This window comes from Anastrepha ludens, chromosome X, assembly GCF_028408465.1.
Source record: "Anastrepha ludens isolate Willacy chromosome X, idAnaLude1.1, whole genome shotgun sequence".
Lineage (NCBI taxonomy): Eukaryota > Metazoa > Arthropoda > Insecta > Diptera > Tephritidae > Anastrepha > Anastrepha ludens.
This window is the reverse complement of record NC_071503.1, coordinates 615,232-631,235: the sequence shown is the minus strand read 5'-3', so window position 1 is coordinate 631,235 and position 16,004 is coordinate 615,232.

The following is a 16,004-nucleotide window of genomic DNA, read 5'->3' as shown; positions in this document are numbered from 1 at the left end:
GTCTTAGTGATATTAACGGCATTGGTAGATAAAGATCGTGAAATACATTTTCTAAAACAATCCCAAGGCAAAGTTCAACAGAAGATATTCTCATCGAAATGTTTAGAAAAAATCATTACCAAATTTGTAAAGAACATATTCTCTTTTTACATGCCTTTACGGGTTGTGACACTGATTCTGCGTTTTTCAATAAAGGAAAAATTAAGATTGCCAAAAATTTTGAGAAACGGATTGATTTACACGACTCAGTAAAAGTATTTAAAGATATCAATGAAGACCCCAATAATATATTGCAAGCAGGTGTAGCATGTATTTTGAGTTTATATGGCGCTCCGTCTAAAACTCATGATTTAAATACATTGAGGTTCAATTCTTTTATACAAGCTACAGTCACAAATACGAGTGTTCTTTTGTCATCACTGCCTCCAACAACTGATGCAGCATTTGAACACCTTAAAAGAGTGTACCTACAAATTCAGATATGGCTAGGAAATGACGTAGCGGAAATAGTTGTTCCAATACTTCACCTATTATACAGATAGATGATGTAGAAGAAAATATTTGATGTAGATAACAATGTAATATCTATATATTATATATTTTTATATATAAAATTCAAATTATGTATGTATCTATAGATCGACTTGCGTCCTAAACGCATAAACCGATCGTAACCAAATTTGAAACACGAATTGGATACCTTACCGGGATGGTCATGTTCTAAAAAATACTTTGATATATATAGGGGGCGTGGCACCTCCCATACAAATGGAATTTTTAACAGTCTGTATTTCTGGAAGTATTTACGTTAGACTACTGAAATTTGGTAAGGGGTTATATGACATTAATCCTTACCACATCCCGAAAAACTGCGTATAACGAAAAAGGGGGCGTGGCACCTCCCATACAACTGGAATTTTTTATAGTCCATATCTCTGGAAGTATTTAGGCTAGACCAATGAAATTTGGGAAGGGGTTATATGAGGTTAATCCCTAACACCTCCAAGAAAACTGAGAAAAACGAAAAACGGGGCTTGGGACCTCCCATGTAAATGCAATTTTTCATTGACAATATCTCCGGAAGTATTTGGGCTAGACAACTGAAATTTGGTAAGAGATTATATAAGGTTAATACCTAACACCTGCATGAAAACTGGTAATAGCTAGAAATGGGGCGTGACACCTCCTATACAAATGGGATTTTTCATACCGCATATCACTGAACGCATTTATGGTAGAATACCAAAAATTGGTAAAAAGTATAATGAAGTTAGTATTTAGTACTCCTAGAAAAGATATGAGCTTTGAGAAAAATGGGGGTTAGACCATTTGATATAGAAACGAATTTATATTATCAACGATATCAAACAGTCCAGCAATCTAAGCGAAATATCAATTTTATTTAAAAAAAATGCTTTAAAAACTACGCCATGCCTAGACAATAATGCTACATAAATATTACACTCAAAGCTATTTGATTACGTATGTAAGCTAAAATAGTTTTATTTTGAAATAAAATATGAAATAATCCAAATTAATAAAATAGCAAACAACACATATCAAATTGAAGTGCAAGTTTAACTAGCGGAAAATATTGACAGTGTACACCACAAGTTATAAAATCATCGCTAAATCGCCATCACTGTAAATATGTACACAAAAAACAGCTAATGCATTCCATTGTAATATCTATATTCGCAAAAAGCTTTTAGAAGTGCAATCTTATAATTAAGTTCACTTTCAAAAGTTTAAAAAGGTGATAAGAGTGATTATTTATGTGAAGAAATTATGGTTCTAAAAATATTTTAAGTGTGATTTATATATTTGGTGATACAAATAATCTATCGAATGACAAAAGTGGGATTTTAATGTTTTTGTGTGTTTCATGTGCGTTTTTCTAAAAGTTGGACTGTTATTGGTTATTTTCAACAGTTTTTCAGTTCGTAGTTGCAAAAAGTTTTACTACTATACCACATTTCTAGATTATAAAAGTTAAAGGAAAATGTATTAAATTGCATTAAAAATCTATAGAATTTGTGTAGAGCAAATGAAAACGAAGAGCAAACTAGGCTTAGGCGTGAAACATTGCGATTAAATTCCGCTGCTTCTCGAGCAAATGAAAACGAAGAGCAAGGCGAGCTTCGACGCCAAGGACTGCGATAACTTCCGGCTGATAATCGAGCAAATGAAACAGAAGAGCAGCATTCACTTCGCTTAAGTCAGATGAGAATGGCAGTAACCACGCGTTGTGTGAGGATTAATACCTTAAAGAGAGAAGCGTTTGACTATAAACCATATGCTGTGTATCAGTATCACCCTCAAGTAACAATAGGCGAAATGAGCATAGTCTGCAATTTTTGCCAAGCACGAAAGTTTAAAACTGAGCCGCCTGGAATGTGTTGTTCTAGCGGAAAGATCCACCTCCCTCCTCTACCTGAACCCTCAAATTTGCCATCATCAAAGTTTTTCTGAACAACTACTTACAATAGGCAATGGAAAAATACCAGTTTCTTTACCAACAAATTTAATTTCTTTTAGTCCACGTTTTTGTCAACTTATGTTATCAGGCGATGCTTTGATAGAAAGGGTATTTTAAAATATTTCAGCCAATCACACAAACTATAGATGGCTTCGAGAAAGGGCCATTTTGGCACCTAAGAATGACGACGTAAATGTCATTAATTCCAAAATTCAAGAAATACTACCAGGAACTGTCACAACTTATCATTCCATTGATACAGTCGTCGAATAATCCCAAGCTGTTCATTATCCTGTTGAGTTTGTTAACTCCTTGGACCCATCAGGAATTCCTCCTCATCGACTGATGCTTAAAAAGGAGGCCATGATAATTATGCTGCATAATTTGGATCCTCCACGTTTATGCAATGGCACAAGGCTAATCATCACGAAACTTTTACCGAATGTTATAGAATCTATGGTTTTATCAGGAAATTTTGAAAACCACAAAGCTTTCATGCCAAGAATTCCAATGATACCGATGGGACTACGTTCAAAAACGGATATACCTTTCAATTTTGAACGCCTCCAATTTCCTATTAGACTGGCTTTCGCAATGTCCATAAATAAAGCTCAGGGAGAATCATTAGCTGAAGCTGGAGTCAATCTAACCAACTCATGTTTTACCCATGGCCAGTTATATGTAGCCTGCTCCAGAGTTGGCGCGTACACTTCTGTTAGATGTTTGGCCGAGCTCCTCCTCCTATTTGTGGTGTGCGTCTTGATGTTGCTCCCCAAATAGAGGGACCTACAGTTTCGAGCCGACTCCGAACGACAGATATTTTTATGAGGAGCTTTTTCATGGCAGAAATACACTCGGAGGTTTGCCATTGCCTGCCGAGGGGCGACCGCTATTTGAAAAATGTTTTTATTAATTTTGCTTTCACCGAGATTCGAACCAACGACCTCTCTGTGAATTCCGAATGGTAATCACGCGCCAACCCATTCGGCTACGGCGGCCGAAAATAATATAACAAAAAATGTCGTACCCGATCGTTTTAAATAATACCTAAACTGACTTAAAAAAGTTATAGTTGTTTTATTTACATTGCATACCTTTTGATAGAAATGTGGGGTGAAACCCACGGGTATAAGCTAGTATATTTAAATAAACAGATTTTGTATTAATATTTTTTTTTCTTTTCATTAGTCGTAATTAATTACCTTATTTTTTTAAATGTACACAATAGAGTGCAATTCATTTATAATTAAACTGGTCAAGAAGTTCCATTGTACATGGCAGCTGTCGCTCCACTCCACGTTTTTCTAGCTGTTCGAGATCCCTACTGCTATTTTTTTACACAGGTATCTTTGAAAAATGTTCCTACATGTCTACTCAGGTAAGATTTAACATATAAATAAAAAAAAAATTACTGTTTAAAATGAAAATATACTTTTACTTTTTATAATAATTTGTTTAAACAATGAAAAAATGGAGTGCACAAAAAAATTATGGGTAAACATTGCAATTTATAATTTAACAGGTTCCCTGTCCCATGAATCATATATGATTCATATCACCAATTTTTTACCGTGTCTTATACGCTCATGTATCATAAATGAGCAATTTTTTACTTGTTTTGTAACATGAACATTTTTTGAACGCAGTAGGATATCGCGCTTTTTGAATGGGACATGGCTGCGAGTACTCTATACAATGCATATATAAAAAAATATTTAGTGATTTGCAAAGACTTACCTAAATATGCGCTTGTGACCTTAGCTATAAAATGCAAAAATCAAAGACCATGGGCCTTATGCAAAATAAGAGAGCATTTGCTCGAGTAGAGTCTGGTGAGATCTATCTCAAGTAGGTGAGTTCGAGCAAACCGACCGAGCTCGTGCTCAATTTGGTATGCATAAAAATGAGATAGAGCAAATACCTTGAACTCGAGTTAGCTGAGATCAAACCGCTTGTTTGATTAGTTGCAAAAATGACTAGATGGGTTTTAATAACATTCGCGAATATTGCCACACCGGTAGAAACATGAATTGGGTATTTTTTAAACAAAGATTTGGAATTTTTAGTTTCCGCACCACCATTGAGCTTAGTATTTAGTGAGCGGTTTCCCAATAGCCTTATATCACTCATATACACCTACATATACAAAAAATAAGCAGAATCCGTATGAAATATGTACATAAATAAGCCAAAAATTTAAAAATTTATACATAAATGAAATTATTTGAAACTGATATACAAAAGTATTTAATTTAATAAAAATAAACTAATAAACACGGAAAACGTAACTTATAAATAAATGTATAACATATCGCGTTATTTTAATATAACAAAATAACTGGGTAACAAAAAAAAACAAAAAATGCTTAAACAAAGAACAGAATAAGTTAAAGCAGATTACTTTTAATCTTTCTAAAATAACTCAAATTAAATTCCCTTACCTACGCTTTTCAATCATAGAATATTTACGTATATACAAATTTACAGACATAAACCAACATACAGATTTCAATAAAAGTACATGTATGTACGAGTAAAATTTGTTCATATGCATATGTACATAAGACTAATTAAAGTAGAAGTTGATTAAATTGAAATTGGATATAAAAGGCTTTGAAAATTTCTAAAACTCCCTTCAATTTAAATTATTACGTTTCAATTGAATTAATTTTAAGACAAATAATTGTAAACGTTTTAATCGCGTAATTTCTTTATTAAGCAAAAACGAACTGCTTTCGTTAGTTATTTTTGGCGCGCTTTCGCTGGCAGCCCGCCATTTCGCCTATCAGCCGTTCAAAATCTCATAATGTGTGAATGCTGCCAAGTTTTGAAACGTCCTCATGGGCGCGCTCTCTCTCAAAATGAAAAAGTGTCCCATCTTATTATCTATGAAAATGAGTTGAGATAGTGAAAGTATAAGTGAAAATTTACATTTTGATGCTAATGAGAATTTATCAATTTTCATAGTTGGATACTTAAAAAAATATAAGACTTTATTAGAAAGGCCAACTCCCCGGTGTAAAAAAATAAAAAAAAAATAAATAATTAGAAAACTTTGTGGCGAATATAAAGAAAAAACTGGTGTGGAAATAAGCGAAAAAAATGTAATGAAGAAAATTGCTAATATGAAGTGCCGAGTAAAATCAAAAAGTGACAAAAATAAAACGGGAAACACAAAAAATTTGTTTAAAAAAATGGGAACATGAATTATTTGAATTACTTTCTGCTGAATCGAATCCAGCTATCGGAAAAGTTACCAGTAAGCGTGCCGTTATAATACGTGCCTTTTTTTGGTGATAATAAATTGTTTTTGTTTTTTTATTTTACTTTTTCCACCGGAGGCAATTTTTCGGTAGATGTTAATGCTAATGAGAGTTCCAGCAGCAACTTAGAGAGTGCAGTGGGCATTAATAATGACAGCTCCACCAGTAGCGCGGCAGTACAGAACACACCCGTAGATATCCCATCTGTGCCACAACAACAGACATCAAAAAGAAAGCTAAATGATAACGAGCATGATATTCGGTTGGTAACTCTTCGTTCGGCCAAGGAGCATAGAGCTACAAAAGTCCCTTAGTTGAGCCGTTTTTGTTGTATTATTTCTTGATTAGCAAAAACAAAGTACAAGTACAAAAACTATTTGTTACATAAAGCTTTTAAATAAAACCCTAGGTATAGGAATAAGAATAAGTGGGAATTGAGAGTACTCTTAAAATAAAAACCAACTTTAATATTATGGAACTGCATTAAGACGTAGGATTAACACCGCTAATATGATTGTGTCACATACATAAAAATGCAACCCTAACAATCTGGTGGCTAATTGGCATAGAGAGATATGAAGAGCAGATGAGGGAGAGTTAACGAAAACATCAGTCAGTCGAGTTGAACTATCGAAGCGTGCGGTATAACATAAAAAATGCAATTACAGTAGGTTCTGTTTTTATGCGGTAGATACGTTCCGCAAGAAACAGCATAAAAAAAGCTACTAGTTCTATAGTAAAACTATAGATACGTTTCAAATTCTAAAACCGCACAAATCTGAAATAATGTAATAAAATCGCATAAAAAAGGGCACTAGTCCCATATTATAACTATAGATACGTTCCATAGACCGCATGAATGAAAATAATTAAATAAAATCGCATAAACAAAATATTGTATTTTTGAAAATTATATCTTTATTTAAGAAACGTCAGAATCGAAAAAAAAATTTAAGTCAGAAATAGAATCGTTTAGGATTTGGCGTAAAATCACTTTCGTCACTTTAGGAAATGTACACGTCTGATCTAGATAGTTATGCAGGCGGTTCCATACTTGTAGGGTTAGCATTTCTGATGTAATCTGTGATGAGTTTTTGCTTAGCTGGTTTAGAATCTTGTTTATATGTACAATTCCCGATAGGTCGACATGCATTTTGTAATTAAAAAAAAAACCGCACTATTTCAAAACCGCATAAAAAAAAGCCGCATAAAAACAGAACCTACTGTACTGAATTAAAGATATATTGACCTGTAATTTTATGTGAACATTTATCTGATTAATATTAATTAAAACTTTAAATATAATTCTTAACTGTTTCGATTTATAATCCAAGGCATCTCACTCGGTAAGTTCTTGACAATTGCTTAAATCTGATGACTTAATTTAATTACAGGCCAAACGAATCTTCGATGAGTATGAGACAGAGGAAACGAAAAGTTTAAACTTTCAACAATTGGAAAGACTTGCTTTGTTGGAGCAAACTAAAGTTCTTTCATTGAAATTAAAAGTTTTAGAAGATCGGGTTGCAGAAAAGGAGCTAAATTTTTTAACTAACACTAAAACTTAAAAGTAATTATGGTGAATTAAAACAACTGTTTTGCAGAATTGCGATGCGCGGTTTTGCACTTTTGCCAAATGAGATATTTTTTCCAAAAAGTTAAATAAAATGTAATCAAATTCTTTAGTTTTAGATTAATAATAATAATATAATAATAATTTGGCGCTTACACTTTTTCTAAGTGCTTGGCCGAGCTCCTCCTCCAATTTATGGTGTGGGTCTTGATGTTCTTCCACAAATGGAGGGACCTACAGTTTCAAGCCGACTCCGAACGGCTAATGTATTTTGACGAGGAGCTTTTTCATGACAGGAATACCCTCGGAGGTTTGCCATTGTAACCGCAGCTTAGAAAAAACCTTTTTTCTACAATTTACTTTCAGATGTTGCTGGAGCCAGGGCTCGAACCCAGGCGCTGCTGAATGTAGTGCGCACGTCTAACCACTCAGCCACAGCGGCCAGTTTTAGATTAACTGTTAAAAATAAAAGGAATAACAAATACATGTATGTATGTATGTACATCTGTAAAAATTTAGTTTAATAAATTCGAAATTAACTGTCTTTTTCTTTTTCCCGCTTCCTAAACTCTAGAATTGGTTCGCACAGATTCGTCCCTTTCCGAATGCGGAGAGTCAATCGGTGTATAACTTTCATCAAAAATAAAATCGTCTTTTAAAAACTTTGCAATATTATGCAAAACAAAACAGCTCGCTATGACCATTGGTGCATCTTTCTTTCTTAAATATTCTATTATAGTTTAGTCCTTAGAGAGAGCATAACCCTCATCTCCAAGGAGTAAGGCATTACTTTGAGCATTCCCTATGATCGTGTATATGCTGCTATTCCTTAGCACCCGAGAGTCATGAATCGAACCTGGATAGGATACATCCAAGCTGGTGAACCATTCATTACCATCGCATGTTGCTTGCACATTTATCGAATGGAAGCCCTTTCTACATATGTACTCATCACTTTGCGAGGACGGTTTTTTTATTCTAATGTGCGTGCAGTCAATGACGCCAATCGCAAACGGAAAACGATTTTTTGCTTCCCATTGGTTTTGCGCAGCTCTGATTTCTTCATCTGTGGATGGAAATTGAATCCATTCATGAGCCCTCCCTGATATAATCTGTGCCATTTCGCCAATCACTCTTGACACGGTGGTTTGGTGAACTCCTACATCTTCCCCAATTCCATTTTGGAAGCCCGGAGCGGCACAAAACCTTAAAAATATACACATTTTTTCCCTGTTGGGAATCGCACCACCCTTTCTTTCACTACTTTCACCAAGGAAATACTTTGTTAGCCAGTCTACGTGCTCAAAATCAAACCGGTATATTTTTTTATATTCACTTTGAATAACGGTTTTTCTTGATTTATAAGTTTTTTTTTGTCTAAGAGGATCAAAATATTCGGCCATCTTTATACTTTAAACACGCGAGTCCACTAAAAGGCAGTTTCACCTTTTTGTGAGATCGATCTCAAAAAAGTGAGCAACTTCTTGCTGTTATGCATACCAAAGTGAGCTCTAACTCACGAACATTTCATGACTTGAGTTCAAACTCGACACGTGAGATCTATCTCACGCTTCGAGTAAAAGCAAGCGAGTTCAACAATTTTTATGCATACCAAACCTACCTTTTACTCCAAAACTCGAGTCTGAGCAAATGCTCGCTTATTATGCATAAGGCCCTCTATCTTACATATAAATGAGTTTATTAAAGTATTGTTTTATTGTTTTTCATTGAAACAAGTAAGATAAAAAGCATTATCTCAAGTCTTGCACTCAGTATTTACTAGTTTGGCTCGAAGGGGACTGCCTCCAGCAGCTCTTATATCCCCTAGAGCAGTGGTCGCCAACCTTTTCAATGTGTTGAGCTGCTTTCAAGATTTTGCAAAAAACAGCGAGCTACTTGCACAAGCCAACATAAATTAAATAATACACAGTTATATTCGACATACAATACATGTATTTATTTTACTAATATACGTTCTATATATAATAAACTTATGACTTATAGTGCTTATACTTATGCATAACTACATCCATGTTCACACCTATCAATCGTAACAACATTTTTTCCAGTCATAATGTCAAATCACAAGCGACTTGAAAAAAAAAACAAATGAGTAATAGTACATTATTATTTAATAAAATATGGGCAGATAAAAAGAGCATATTTATGAGAAGGTTGACATTCTGACTCATCGATAATTTTTTTAATATTTGCAGTATAATTTGATACAGTCATTCGAATACAGTTATCCAAATGTATATCTGTAAGCCGATTGCGGTATTTATTTTTAATAAATTTCATATTGGAAAAAGAAGATTCACACAAATAAGTTGAACTGAATAACGCTTTGACTTTCAACGCAACACGACATAAAACTGAATACTTATCTTTACTTACTAAAGTCCATATACATTTTGTATTTCAACCTAAAGATTTTAAAGTCAAGTCACTTTGAAAAGCAATCAGTTCCATTTTTTTGTCACAGCAATGTCTTCGCCAAAGTTGTTCATAACACAAGTTGCAAACTGTTGTATATCAATGTCCATGAAGGGTGAAACAACAAATTGCGTCACTAAAGCAATTTTGTTGATATCCTTGAAACGATTTTTGAAGCTTTCCTTCAAGTTAGAAACTATTTCCATATGATATTTACTGTCATTGGGCTCTAATAGATTTTTGGATATCTTTTCGGAAAGAATAGGAAAATGCTTAGTATCGCGGTTTTTTAGGTTTTGTTCCCAAATTCAAATTTTGTAATAAATGCATTTATATCAGAAATCACTTCCGCTAATTCTTTTTCCCTGCCTTGAAGCTGCAAGTTAAGCTCATTTAATTTCTCTGTAATGTTCACAAGAAAACCAAAATCTCTGAGTCAAGTCGAATTTTCCAGTTCAGGAATCGGTTCATCGCGTTCTTTGAAAAATCGGAGTATAGCAGGCAGGACATCATTGAAACGTTTGAGCACTCGTCCTCTGCTTAACCATCGCACTTCAGAGTGAAGAAGTAGCTCTCCGTATTGACAGTCAATTTCATCAGCCAAGGTTTTAAATAATCTTCTTTGTAACGCTTGAGCTCTAATCTTGTTCACAATTTTCACCACCAGTTTCATAACGTTGTTCAAGTTTAGAAAATTTGCACATAATGCTTGCTGATGTATAATACAGTGGTAACTAAGAAATTGTGGAAAACTTTCATCCTTATAACATAGCGCCACGAGCCCCTTACAACCCACCATAGCTGGAGCACCGTCAGTTGTCAGGCCTACCATTTTTGATATTGGAATTTTCTCAGAAGAGATGAGATTTTTTAAAAGAGAAAACAGCTCTAGCCCAGTAGTATGTCCTTTGAGTGGAATAAACTTCAAAAGATCTTCTTTAATTGTAAAATCACTAAAAGCCATCCTGACAAATATGGCCATCTGTGAGGTGTCAACTACATCTGTTGATTCATCCAGTTGCAGTGAAAAATAAATACAGTTATCTAAGTCACTTCTTAACTGTAAAAAAATATCATTGCTCATTTCTTTATTTCTAAAATTGGCGAATAAAGAATCTGCAGCTTCCAAAAATGCTTGTTTTATGATTTCCCCGTCTTCATAAGGTTTTTTCTTTTGTGCAATTATCTGGGAAACACGAAAAGATGCTTCAGTTGCAGCCTTATTTTTGTCGATTGTTTTCAAAAATGTTGACTGTTGTCCAATTAACTGGATTTTTAAATATTTCAGTTTTTCTTTTCTGGTTGCAGAATTTAACGGGAATGCCTTCTCAAAATTCGAATGTACAGTTTTATGATGCCTCTCAATATTTCCTTTTTTAGGAGCTGACACAGATGTATCACATAACAAACAAACACTTTTGCCTTTAACTTCTGTGAAGAAGTATTGTTCTTCAAATTCCGAATGGAAATGGTATGTCTTCGCCTTCTTACTACTGCTTGCCATAATGTTTCGAACTCTAACCCAACCGCTGCACGCAGAACCTTGATAATGCCGTTGAGTATTAAATTGAGCGCAATGCCGACGTGCATTGCGTATATATAAAGCCAAAAAATTCTCGAACACGCTAATCGGTTCCAGCCGATCCCAAAACGGAGACGCGACGTCGCGTCGTTTTTGTTGGCGCGAAATCGCTTATCGCAGTGTTGCCGCTGTTTATCTGTTTATTATGAAAATTTCTGAAATTTGCTAATACTGGTATGATTTTCAGACTTTTGGATTTTTTGCAACGTGAGCAGCGCGAGCTACCAGAATTGCCTTTGCGAGCTACCGGTAGCTCGACGAGTTGGCGACCACTGCCCTATAGCATGCAGAGCATCGCTTTCGAACAAGTTTTTCATCATTTCGGGGAATTTCTGTTAGTCGATGGCTACTGGTGGAAGAACTTGCTTGTGTTGGAGGTTGCACGATATAATAATTATTTCTTGAAGTTGTAGTATAGTGAGTGTTTTTTGTGTAATTTCATTGTATATTACGCGTGTGTTAACAATAGTATCCTGAAATATGAGGTCATATGCGATTTTTTTATACCACGTCATACTTTTCCTTAACGGGGAATAATAAGAACTAAGCTGATCTGCTACATCTATGCCTTTCTAAGCGTCATTGTAGTCAACTGTCATCTTAGGTTTTAATGTTTCGGCACCACACCAGTTAAACGCAGATACCATTTCGTTATCGTGGCTATAGCTATATATCATTAGCACATCGCGCTTATCGTGCCATTCGAGAACTGTGACATAACAATTTAATTGTCTAGCTACGACTTTTCCCTTTCTCAGTTTTTTCAACAAAACTTCTTGCGGTAAGCCCGTCTTATTCTTATGGAGCGTGCCACATAATCAGTATGACCAAACTAAGACTGGTGTAAAAGTTGTAAACAATTATTAGTCTTCCTTCATTTAGAAGGGGTATACATAATTTAACAATGACTGAGCCTGGCTTGTCAAGGTCTTCAAGGGCGGAATTCGCACCAGAATACACAATGTAAGACTATACACAAAATAAGACACAATGTAAAAAAAAAACTTCCAGGTTGCAAACGTGAACGGTCGTGTTTTTGATTGCTCCGCTATCGAAATTTTAAATATGAACATAAACCATCAAAAATTAGAAATTGTGTAATTTTCTTTATGAGACAGTGACTCTAGTTTATTACATTTATTCTTTATGGCTATTGCATATTTTACCGAACGAACAATTTCGTGTCTATGTGCCAACAAAGTCGAGCGTACACTAGAGAAAGCGCAGTGCGACAAGTGCACTGATCTTTCTCATTCAAATTGTGTTAACCTACAACCTGTTGACTTAGAATTTTTGCTTAAAACGGGTAAGCAATTTATCTGTGATAAGTGTGCCGCTGTTTGACGACAATCCCTTCGAACACCATCAGCTTCCATCAACCTGGATGATGAAATTGCGATTGCTGATAATTGCACAGTTATCACCACATCAACAACTGCCGAAATCAACATCAGCTGATGATGTAAACAAATCAGATATCCGTTTGAAAACAATAATCAGAGAAATTGCTGCTCTGAAATTAGAAAATGCTCGTGCGGTGGCTGCAATTAGCTCTCTCAAAGAGGATAAGCAGTTGCTGATTTCGCAAATAATTGAATTGTGTGCAGAAGTAAAGGAATTACGAAAACATCAAACGGTGGATGTCTCCTCTGCTCTTGTACAGCTAACCGCTGAGGTGAAAGACCTTAGTACTTGCGTTCTTGCATGTGAGTGTCATGCAAGGAACACAAAAAATGCGAAAAGCAAATCTAAGAGACAGGAGCCACTACTACCAGTGACTGCTGCTACGTCGCCTGTAAACGTGTCTTTTGTTGCTGCTCCGCATGGTGAGATAATTGGTTTTCCTCTGCTTCGCACTCTCATGCTGCTGTTGGCGATGCACCGCTCTCTTATAGCGCTGCTGTTACTAATACAGCTAAAGTGAAACTGACGCCAATTGCTGCTGTTGCTGCATCTATGTCCGTTCTCCCATCAACATCAACTTGCGAAAAAGCGTCGGCTTCTCTTGCACCTACATCAAATCGCATTCAATTGGAAGTACCACCTCACTGATGGGTCGAATGATCTCTCTAATCGTACACGTGAATGGAAAACCGTAACTAGAGCTAATAGAAAAAAGGTTAAACAACCTTTAGTTATCGGTTCAAACCAAAATAATGAATTAAGCGTAGTTCCTAACATAAAGTGGCTGCACATATCGTCATTCTCAAACACTGTGACAGCGGCCGATATTGTGGACTATGTTGCGAAACATGCAGAAATTGACCGCAAATTTCTTTCCTGCTATATGCTCATCAAAAAGGATACCCTCGTAAAGGATTTCAAGAAAATCAACTTTAAGCTATGAGTTTCTGAGTTTTCTTATGATAAGCTTTTAAATGCGGATATATGGCCTGCAAACGTAAAAATTCGGCCATTCACTTTTTTTCAAAAAGACGTCACTCCACCTGTAATTCCGTAACTGCTGCAGCTAACTCCATCGCTAGTAATAAATTCCTAAAATTGTGTTTTCAAAATATATCTGGTCTTAGGACTAAATTCTCCACGTTGTATATGAAAAGTTTTTTCTTAGACTTTGATATTTTTGTATTCGTTGAATCTTGGCTGAATGAAAATTTTTTCGACTGTGAAATTTTTCTCCTCAATTTGTACGATGTTTTCCGTAAAGACCGAGACCCTGTCAAATATGGATGTTCCAGAGGAGATGGTGTTCTCATTGGTGTTCGGAGAAAATTTCGGGCATCATTGGTAACACTTACCAATTCTGACACACTCATCGATCAGCTTTGTGTACGTGTTTATGGCTCATCTGGAACAGTTTATGTGTGTGCATCCTACGTTCCGCCGAATAGGATTATTTATACTTTGCACATGCTGACAATGTTGTGTCATTAGCATCAAGCATAGCTGGTGACAGTCATCTTTGTGTCCTCGGTGATTTTAATTTATGTCGCTTGAGGTGGCCCCCATTTAGAAACTCGGCTGCTTTTATGGCTTCTAACGTAAATTCTTCAGCCGAAATTCATGTCATTGATAGCTTTTGAAGCATTGATTTAACACAAATTAATGGTTTTTGTAATAACCTTAATAGAATCCTAGATCTAGTGTTTATTTCAAATAACATCAACTATACATTGGCGGAAGGCATTGCTCCCATATATTTAACTGATAGACATCATGTTCCTCTTTCTCTTGAGTTGAAATTTTATGAATTTTCTGAGTTATCCGATGGGCCTAACATCAAATTTAACTACAACTCATGCGACTTCTCAATTTTTAACGAAATTTTATTAAGTACTGACTGGGATAATGCCTTCCACGACAATGATGCTACATCTTGTTTTCATTTTGTTAAGACTAAGATTTCTGAGCTGTGTTTGAATCACATTCCTATTTATCATAAGAAAGTATATAAGACACCTTGGCATACCAAACGGCTTCGGCATCTAAAGAATCTAAAAGCAAATTTTCTAAACTGCATAAAAGGTCTGGAGACCCAATGCACTACTCAAAATTTCAATGCCATTTAAAAGAATTTAACTGTTTGAACAAGTTCTTATATAGAAATTACATCTTGAATTTCGAAAACAATATTATTTGGAATTCGAAGGCCTTTTGGCAATTTATCAAATCAAAAAAGTCTTGCTCAACGGTGCCAAACAATGTTTTTTATAATAGTAAATGTGCAAATTCTGCCATAGAATCCGCCAATTTATTTGCCGACTTTTTTTGCTCTAATTTTGAACCCGACTTAGACTTCGATTCTAGTTTGCCCTCTAATAGTTTTTCACCTCTTAATTTTGGGACATTGTACCTATCTGTTACTGATGTCGTCAAGAGTATTATGAAGCTCAAGCCTACATCGAAAACTGACTTGGATGGCCTTTCGGGGGTCTTGCAGAAGAACTGCTTGTGTCTCGCTGAGCCTCTTGCAATTATATTTAATAAATCGTTGTCCTCCGGTATCTTTGTTGACGACTGGAAATTTACTTCCGATACGCCTATATTGAAGAGTGGAAATAAAAACGATGTTAGCAATTACAGACCGATTTCGAAACTTTTCGAGATAACAGTGAATGACAAGTAATATTTTGCTGTCAAAGGCCTAATATCTACCAACCAGCATGGTTTCGTTGCAAGTCGCTCCACTGTCACTAATTTGTCTATTTTCAATGATTATTCCATTTCAGCCTTCCAGAACAGATCTCATGTTGATACAATTTATACAGACTTCTCTAAAGCGTTTGACAAAGTATCGCACCGAATACTCCTGTCGCAGCTTGCGTCATTAAGTATACACTCCACGTTTTTGTCGTGGATCAAATCATATTTGTCCAACAGGCACTGAAGTTTAGCCGTTGATAATACGACATCCCGTGCATTTATTGCGTCCTCTGGTGTCCCACAGGAAAGTATTCTAGGACCCCTTCTCTTTATACTCTTTATTAACGATATTGGTTCTTGCTTTTCTTTTACTGAACACTTGTTGTATGCTGATGATCTTAAAATATTTGCGGTTATTAACAGTGTTACTGACTCTGAAAAGTTGCAAACCGACTTGCACAATGTCCGGAACTGGTGCTATTTAAACCGTTTGTCACTAAATATCAGCAAATGCTTTCACGTAAAATATCCTAAATCAAACAATACTTCGTATAGTATTGGTGGCTT